Source organism: Quercus lobata, chromosome 10 (assembly GCF_001633185.2).
Source record: "Quercus lobata isolate SW786 chromosome 10, ValleyOak3.0 Primary Assembly, whole genome shotgun sequence".
In the NCBI taxonomy this organism is placed as follows: domain Eukaryota; kingdom Viridiplantae; phylum Streptophyta; class Magnoliopsida; order Fagales; family Fagaceae; genus Quercus; species Quercus lobata.
Window position 1 is genome coordinate 55,340,399 of NC_044913.1, and position 10,435 is coordinate 55,350,833.

The window sequence follows — 10,435 nt, forward strand, 5'->3', positions numbered from 1 at the left end:
TCAAAATAGGGACAAAATGCTGGAAAGTTTGGTCGAAAGGGGTAAAACCCCATTTTGGCCCCCAAAGTAATAATTTTTGTTACTTAATTGATATCTTTAATAGCCCATGCTGTTAATTCAAAATAAGGCATCTTCTATATCATGGCTTTGCTTGAGGACTTCTTTGCTGTGAAATAATGGCAGCAAAATATTTTTTTTGAATTTTAGATGAACCGGAATGGTAAATGAGACAATATACAAGTATAATGTTACCTGATGACAACATGAAATGGTTAAAAGCGACTCATCCAAATTGTGATCATCCAACTATATGGTGATACAACTGACGGTGTTTGTGTTCATATTGGATTTTCGCATCAGAAACATTTAACCAAATAAGAAATAACTAAATAATATTGATGATTTAGAGTAATTGTCCATATTTGATACTATATATTTTTTAAATTTATAAAGATCAGTGTTTGAAAAAATTGTTTTAAAAAAATAGTGACATTTTGATTTTGATTTTTTCTTTTCGAGAATCAGTTTGATTTTGATTTTTTCTTTATGAGAATCAGTGAAGTGCATTTTTGAAAGACCCAACCAAATGAACAAAGAGTTTGAGAGTGTTTGGAAAGAACTTATTTGCAGCAAACAATTAAGCAAAAAAATCAAACACAATCTTCATAAACTATTTACAAATGATACAAAAGTATAGACAAATAATATTTCAGATTGATGGTAACAACCCCAAAAAATAATGGAAAACTAAACAATTTATCTATATAAACAATTTAACATGATTCGGCCAATTCAATGCCTACATTCATGGAGTACATATAGTTTCACAAGTAGGACATGAATTAAGGTTAAACAAACGACTTAGTCAACCTTCTTAGCTTTAGGTCACACCATTCTTGATTGATTAACTATGTGTTAAGCGATGTGTATAGTAATTTAGATACTATTCTTTAGATTCTCCTCTTAAAATTCTATCATGTGGTTACTTAATTAAAAGATATACTTCTATCCCATTATGAAAAAACCACATAGCAGAATTTTAAGAAGTGAACCTAATGAACAGCACCTAAATATTGTACCTAAATCGTGCTATGTATTTTATGATAGAAATAAAATAAATGGTTTCATGTAAAACACAATTGTAATCAATATACATCAATAACCATCACAATTATCCAATTGCATATTAAAAAAGAAAAAAGAAAAAAAAGAAAAAGGGATTGTATACCGATTGAACTCCGGAAAAACAACAAAAGTACAAACTTCTAATCCGCAATTGCTCGTGCAATGCCCTACACTTTAAAATGGAAAAAGGCTCTAATCCACTTCCATTTAAGAGAAGGATGTTATACATACGAATTGTACAAATGAAAAATTCCTGGTCACAACATTAACGTCAAGCAAAGGACAAAAAAGAAAGTAACAAAAGCGAGGCCAACAATCCAAACAAGATAGCTGGGGAGGAACATAGCTATCATTAGTAGGAACCCTGTGGCAACAGCAGCAGACCCTATCCCTCCAAAAACTCTAGCAATCTGTGGCTTTCTATGGATTAGCAAGACAGCAATGATGCTACTAAGATAACCCACCAAGTTACTGACCACAACACAAACTAAGAAGACCTTTGTCGAGGAAGATTGGCTACTGAATTGGAAGACAATGACAGATGCAGAAGTTTGGGTTGCGACCGTGATGGACATCTTGGTTAATTTGGTTATGTCCACTATCGGCCTAAAGTTCCTACCTCCACCTCTGCCTTCCACGTCACCTCCACCTCCACCTCCACCTCCACCTCCACCTCCGCCTCCATTTCCATCTCCATCTCCACCCCCGCCACCGCCTCCACCTCTCCTTCCACCCACACCTCTACCAGTTTCTCTAACTTCCCCTCTACCTTCACCTTCTTCTTCACCTCCTCCGCCTTCATCTCTCCCAACACTAGCACTTTTACCTCCACTTTCCTCTTCCTCTCCACCGTTACTCGTTTCATTGGCTTCAACGCAACAATTAGTGGCTTCAACAAGTCTATCTTCAGAATCAGATGACAAGTAGTGTTGTGGATGCTGGTAATTAAGTAGATCAGTGAAGATTATTGAGTGTGTCTTGAAGCATGACTCACCGAATCTTTTGGGTCCATCTCGGCCTGTGCCACTGCCTCCCCCTTTGCCTTCAATGCTCACCAAGTCTTGTGGTCTCCGATGTTCTCGTTCTAACAAAACGCCCTCACCTTCACCACCACTTTTATCAACTGTACTACCAATTACAACTCTTAAATGCTGCTTAAGGCTCCCTCCCAGACGCAGCAACATATCAGACTCCTTGAAGCTGCTCAATAGATAGGAACTCAAGGATACCCACGGATAATAAACATCATTTGTTTTCTTTCTGGATTGGCCTAAACCGCTTGCTCGGACCATGTTTAGCAAAAACAGCAGGATCATCAGGCCATGAAGAACCTTCTTGGGATCCAGGTTCCTATCGCCACTCCTGCCTCTCCATCCATTGCCACCACTTCCCAAAGAGCCACCACTAGCCGCTATTGCCATCCATGGCAGTAAAGGCTGTTCTGGGAAGCCTAGGCCTGCACCTTCATCACCCTTACCATCCACAAGCAATAGTGGGGTTGGCTCAAAGAACTCTAAACACGGCGAATTGTTTGCCTCACCAAGTCTTGAATAAGGAGGAGATATCAGTTGGATCATAACTGGGTTTTTTTTAGGATAATCACAAAAGGCAGGGCTTACGGACAAAGAAATCAGGAAAATAAGAAGAGTTCTATTTGACTGACCCATATTGGATCTATGAACTAAAGCAAATTCCAAATATGTTATTCGTGCAGTGAGAGATCCATCTGATATATAATGAAGTCAACAACTTCAGAATTCTTGTTCGTAGGTTCAAAGAAAATGTAACTGAAAAAACCAGGATAGCATAGGAGAATTTCTTTGCAAGTTAATTATACTTGTCTCTTTCAACGCGTTTTCAGCATCTAGCTAGAAATTTTGCAAATTAAGGCTAATGGAAGACCAACTCCCCACATTCTTTAGGGCCGGTGTTATTTGCATTCTTTTTTTCTTTTTTTCTTTTTTTGTACATATCTTCAAGACAAAATTTTAAGAATTTGGTTTTTAATTGTTAAGTTAAAACCAGTAAAAGCCGGTTACGTACTGTTTTTTTTTTTTTTTTTTTTTTTTTTTTTTTTTGAGAAAGAACACTATTAATTATTTAATTGGGCTAAAAAACTCAAAATTAAACGAACTATAATTTATCCTTTATCAATAAAGTCTAAAACCAAATACTGAATTTTTAAAATTAAATTATATAAATTTTTTAATTAAATAATATATGGTATTTTAACGGATTCTTCAATTTTACCTTTTATATATTTATCAATTAGATAGGCATCATATATTTATAATAAACTTTCACATAAATTAGACGCCTTATTACTAGTTTTAATATATAATCAAGGAAAGGTATCCATAAGATATATGCATGAAAAGTACTCAAGTTTTATTTAATTTCCACACGTCAAATATTAGATCATCCTCACGCGGCCGAATGGCCTCTATATTAAGTTTCGGTGAGGTTTTGCAGTAGTTTCGCGATATTAATATAATATGTAAATGATATATAAGAATCTCGACTCGGAAGGTAAATTTCATAGCAAGTATCAGGTTTGCCTTCAAGTCTTCACCATCTAGCTAGAAATTCCTCTCTAATTGCTTAGGAAAGTGTCATGCAAGTTTCTGTTCAGCTTCCTTGCATTTATTGATTTCAAAATACCATAGCGTTGATAATCAATTCTGGGTCAATGCTTTCATACTAGAGATGATAAAGATTTTGCATGAAATTTTCTAAGGAAGTTCCTAAGGTTAGGATTGTTTATATAAATCCAACAATCTCGTAATGTTTGAAATCAGTTCCCAATCTGAAAAGAATGGAGTCTGCTATCTTGATGAAGGAATATGATTCATGTTTCCTTGAGATGAGACATTTAGTGACAAAGATCCTTCCCTCGTTTCATATCATGTTTATCATATATACTTCTTGCACTTTGGGTACCATGTTTATGCTTCTTCCTCATGAACAAGTGGATGGAAGTCCAGTTCCAACTTTGGTCTTCAAAGACCAACCAACTGCATTTCATGCCTTCCTAATCTCCATCATGTTCTCATTTACAGGCGCCTTGACTGCCTTGTTGATCCAACACAGGCCAAGAATTGAAAGATTTTGCAGGGTTTATGCCATGGCTTCCATGCTATCTGCTCTAGCAATACTCCTGTCCGCCACAGCTCTTTGTGGTCTTAGGTATCCTCCTCATTTAGCAGAACAAAAAATTAAGACTTGGATGAAAAAGTTTACCATTTATTGGTAACTTCATATGTACTCAATTTCTCCTTGTTCTTACAATGTGAAGGAAAGAATATATGTTTTTTTTTTTTTTTTTTTATCTACCTGGTTACCAATAAAAATTATGGGTATTTCTATCATTCATTTTGAAAAAAAATATTGTATATATTTAAATTATAACTTAATAGTTGAGAGTTGAAGAATTTAAACCTAGGATGTTTCCACGAAGTACCAACCACTCTTGAGTGGTTGCAAGCGCTTTCCAAAGAAAAAACCTTCCACGTTAGAAAGAATCTTATTTCATTGCTTTGAAACAATTAATGTCACATACGTGGACCTAGAAGAGCCGGGAAATTATTGTGTACTCCCGGAGTACCATAAATGCGTACTCTCTCCTCTCACATGAATGGTGGGTCTCACTAATTAAATTCATGGTAGGACCCACCATTCTTATGAGAGGAGGGACTACGCATTTATGGTACTCCGGGAGTACCTAATGATTTTCCAAAGAGCCTTCATTTTCTATTTTTGAGTTTTCTATTTATCCTAAATTTTTTTTTTTTTTTTTTTTTTGAGAAAGAAACTGAATTTCATTAATAGAAAATCTCAGCCATAATCGGCTAAAAGAACAGATACAATGGGTGGGGGAACTTCCTCCCTCCAAACAAATAAACCGCTAACATGTTTCGCATGTCTAGCAAGGCTGTGAGCGACAGAGTTCCCTTTTCGCTTAACATAAAAAAAATTACAATTAAGAAAAGAGTCTGCATGAAGTTTTATTTCCTCAATAAGGTTACCAAAAGTAGCAAAGGACTGCTCTGCGTCTTGAAAGGCACGGTTAATGATCTCCGAATCACCTTCTAGAGTAATGGAGCTAAGATTCAGCTCCTTCGCAAGGAGAATGGCCCGTCAAGCTGCTGCTGCTTCCACCTCTGCCACTGTCTGAGGAAGTGTAACCCTTTCAACACTGGATGCTAACACTCGGCCTGCACTGTTCCTGATAACAGCACCTAGTCCGGCTTCATTAGTTTCACGAAAAACTGCTCCATCGTAATTTACTTTCAATGTGGCACCAGAGGGAGGGGTCCACCAAGTATTTGAGTGAGGAATAGTCTGTGTTGGGGTTGATTTCACTGGTTGGGCTCGGTAATAGTCCTGCAATTGCTGCTGAACCCAAGCTAAGGTCTGCCCGAGTGGAAGAACAGCCTTACCAACTCTAACTTGATTCCGTCTATGCCACAAGGACCACACCACCATGGAAAACACTTCCAAGTCCATGTTTGCTTCAATAACGTGAAGTATGAGGTGCTGGAAATTTGAGAAAGTCATTGTGTCCCTGAAACTCCAAACTTGATCGGACATCCACACCTCATCAAGGAAAGAACACGACCACAGAGCATGTAAAACATTCTCGGGTTGCATTTTGCACTGATCACAAGTCTCCTCTGTCAATACCTTCCTCTGAACTAAGCTGGTCTTGACTGGTATAGCATTCTTTGCTGCCCTCCACAAGAAATTCCGGACCTTACTTGGGATTGACATACTCCAAATAAATTTCCAAAGCTTCTTTGGAGGGGTAGGAGTAGAAGCTCCACCATCCAACAAATCTTGGTCTCGGGAAAGGAAGTAATAGCCTGACTTTACTGTGTATATCCCAGATTGAGTATGAGGCCAAATCACCTTATCTCTGGCTGAGGCACTTCCAAGTGGAATGCTGCTGATCAGCTGCGCCTCCTCTGGTCTAAATAAAGCCTTCAATAAATCCACATCCCAGCTTCGTGTATGTGAATCGATCAAAGTACTGACTTTGATTTCTGGGAAATCAATTCCCATGGGGTTATTAACTTTTGGGTCAGAGGTGGATGGAAGCCAGGCAGTACCCCAAATGCTAATATCCTCTCCATTACCCACTCGCCATCTTGCTCCATTCTTCAGCACTTCTCTTCCATGCAAAATACTTCGCCAAGCGTAAGACCCCTCGACAGAGTCTGAGGCTTCCAAGATTGAACAATGCGGAAAAAATTTTGCTTTAAAAACCCGGTAAAATAGTGACCGGTCATTATGCAGCAGCCGCCAAGCTTGTTTTGCCAAAAGTGCATCATTAAACAAAGCTAAATCTTTAAAGCCCATACCTCCTTCCCCCTTTGGTTTACACATGGTACTCCACTTCACCCAATGTATCTTTCTTCGATCACCCCTTTGTCCCCACCAGAATTTTCTAACAAGACTTTCAAGCTCATTGCAAAGCCCTACCGGTAATTTAAAACAACTCATCGTATAGGTAGGAATGGCTTGAACGACAGCTTTAATGAGAATTTCCCTCCCAGCTTGTGAAAGCAATTTCTCCTCCCACCCTTGTAATTTCCTCCATACTCTTTCCTTTATATAGTCGAAACTTGCTCTCTTCCTTCGACCAATTAGAGATGGCAGCCCTAAATATTTCTCATAACTTCTAATTTCAGGAACATCAAGGGCCTCCTTAATATGTTGCTTCCTCTCCGAAGTGGTAGACTTGCTAAAGAAGATTGTGGTTTTACTCTTATTTATATGTTGCCCCGAGCATTTGCTGTAAGTATCCAGGATCTCCAAAACTTTCTCACATTCCTGAGGAGTGGATCTGCAAAACAACAAGCTATCATCTGCAAAGAACAAATGGGTTAGTTTGGGGCCGTTTCTGCAAAGGGAATAACCAGTTAAATCTCCTTGTCTTGCTGCTTGGGAGATAAGACCATGCAACCCTTCGGTACACAACAAAAATAAGAAAGGAGAGAGAGGATCTCCTTGTCTGATTCCTCGGGATGGTTTGATCAGGTCTTTAGGTTCCCCATTCACCAAAATAGAGTAAGATACCGATGTTACTCCCACCATCATCAATTGTATCCACCTTTCTGTAAAACTCATTCTTCGCATGATAGCCTCTAGAAAGGACCACTCCACTCGGTCATAAGCTTTGCTCATATCTAACTTTATTGCCATATAGCCTTCTTTACCGGATTTATGATTCTGCATGCTATGAAGACTTTCAAAAGCAACTAAAATATTATCAGAAATAAGGCGACTCTTTGTAAAAGCACTCTGATGTTCAGTAATAAGTGTAGGTAAAATTTTCTTCAACCTATTAGCCAATACTTTAGAGAAAATTTTATATAATACGTTGCATAGGCTAATAGGCCGAAATTCTGATACCAACTCCGGATTTTGAACTTTAGGGATTAGGGAGATAAAAGTATGATTCAAGTGGGGTGGGAGGGTGGCTGTGTTGAGTAGATGTAGGATAGAGTCAGTTACCTCATTGCCAATCAAAGGCCAAAATTTCTGAAAAAAGACTGGAGGCATTCCATCTGGGCCAAGCGCCTTCAGAGGAGCCATCTGCTTTACTGCCGCATGAACTTCCCATGCTTTAAATTCTGTTGACAACTTTTCATTCATTTGGGCACTGACCAAAGTGTGAATAGAGAGCAACGTTTCTTGGGGATCAATAGGTGCTGCCGAAGTATACAACTCAGTATAGTATTTAAGAAGGATACCGGCCACCTCTTCATTGGAAGAGCTCCATTGTCCATCCGGCCTCCTCAATCTGTGAATATAGTTTTTACGGTATCGTTTTGTGGCTCTAGAGTGAAAATAGTGTGAGTTACGATCCCCTTGAACGGCCCAATAAGTTTTAGACCGCTGTAGCCACATCCTATTCTCCTTGTCCATCAACGTGTCTATCTCTAGCTTCAGTTGTCTAACACATTCATTACGTCCAGATTGCATGGCTTCTATCTCAGCTTTGGCTAGCATATTACGTTTCAGCTGCAACTCCTTTTTCACACTCCCAAAGTGCTCACGACTCCACTTCAATAGTTCTACTCCACACTTCTCTATTTTGGCCATAACCCGAAAATTTGAGTGATCAAAATTCTGAGACCGCCACACTGATTCTACTGTTTCAGCACAGCCCTTATCGGAAAGCCACATCTCCTCAAATCTGAAGAGTTTCTTCTTTCTATCCACCTCCAGTCCTGCTGGGACAATCAAAACAGGACGATGATCCGAGGAGTCCGAATGAAGATGGTGAACTCATGCCCCTGCAAATCTAGTAAGCCACTCATAATTGGCTAGACCCCGATCAAGCCTTTCCCACACCAAGTGACCCGCTGCAAAGTGTTTACTCCATGTGAATTGTGGACCAACAAACCCAAGATCAAGGAAGCTACATTCATCAACCACATCTCGAAAAAGTTGCATTTGAGATTGTGACCGGCTACTTCCACCATGCTTCTCATTACTTCTCAGAATCTCATTGAAATCACCTGCACAAAGCCAAGGAAGATTAAAACGAGAATTTAACTGTCTAAGTTTCGACCAAGATTCATGTCTCAAGTGTGTTACAGGTTCCCCATAAAAACCTGTGAACCTCCAAGCATCCTCCTTTCCTTTATTAATAATGGAGTCTATATGATTTTTGGAAAAGGTTTCAACATTAACATCCATGGAATTTTTCCAAAATAAAGCTAATCCTCCTCCACCTCTATTATTTCGGGGTACAATAAACACATTATCAAAATCCAAATTCCTCTTAATATCTTTTAGCCTTGCTTTATCCGTCCATGTTTCGGCTATAAACAGGACAGAGGGATCTTTTGCCCGGACTAATACACCAAGCTCCTTCTCTGTACGTAGGTTCCCAAGCCCACGACAGTTCCATACTAAGCAACTCATTGATCTTGGCGGGGCTGCCGTGCAGCCTCCACCATTAAATTTGAGAGATCACGGTCCTCAGAGAGTTGGATTTTTTTGTTGGGTTCATTGGTTTGGTCCCACCCACATTCCTCATTAGATCTTTTCCTAGCCACCGTACTTTGCATGGAGGAATCTTCCACATGGACTTGTCGTGCTAGCTCTTTCCATTTTCTTGAAGTAGGGTTGGGCTGAGTTGTTGTTGAGGGGGTAAGAGCAGTGACAGTTTCAGCTAAGGGTCTCGGATTACCTAGATAGGGTTCATCATTTATTGCACCTATCATCACATCATTGGGTTTGGTGTTGGAATGAGAAACAAGCTCCTGTATTTCTGCCTCCTGATTTGCCTCACCCAATCTATCAAACTTAGTTAATTCTGAGTCAATCTCTTGAATTTGAATTTCAAAGGAATCGTGCTCCATATGGGAAGTATCCGATACGGGATTAATATTAACTCCTGAATCTGGGGCGAGATTTTTGGTAAGGTTTCCCAAAGAATCTTTCTCCAGCAAATCCGTTGTTTCCAAGTTAAGAATTGTCTCCGTCGACCTGCCTTCACCATGGACAATGGAGGAGGGTGAATACTAATAAAATCACAATTAATGCTACGACTTTCGCAATAACTTCAAATGGTTCACGTAGTCAATTTTTTTTTTCTTTCTTTTTTTTTTGTGAGAAAGGATAGTCTAAAGAAGTTGGTCCTTTAAAAGAGTGAAATTCAAATTATAAGAAGACAGTCTAACTTAAGGGCCCAAACGCTGATGCAAAACCAAGGGCTTCTTAGTGAAATAACGGCAGCACATTAATAGTTAATAATAGTACTACATGAACTGGAATGGAAAATGGGACAAATGCAATTATAATGTGAATTCATGCCAATGTACAAGGTCTATACATGCTCATCCAAATTGTGATCTACTGTATATGTTATGATACTTTCCAAACTATCATGAGTTAGTAGCAAACCCAGTACGTATTTGATCAAAATCCTCTATATTTTTTATTGCACTCTATCGTATAGAGTACTTTAAATCTTCACTCTTTCTTTTATAATAAAATGTCAAGATTATGCCACATTAACAATCCACTAACTTAACAATAAATTAATGCTTCTGAACAAGCAAAAAATTGCAAAACTAATGAAACAAACCAACGCGCTAAACCAACATATATAATTTACTGAGGAAAAAAATATTGCACTAATGAGGGCTGGGTGAAAATTGCACAACTCTCTATGCCATAATCAAATCGTTTCAAACAAATAATAGGTTAAAAGCATAGTAATAACTAATAAAATCATTTTGTATAAACTAATTTCTTAGACTTCATGCAATCTTATGTAAGTGTTAGCTTTGAC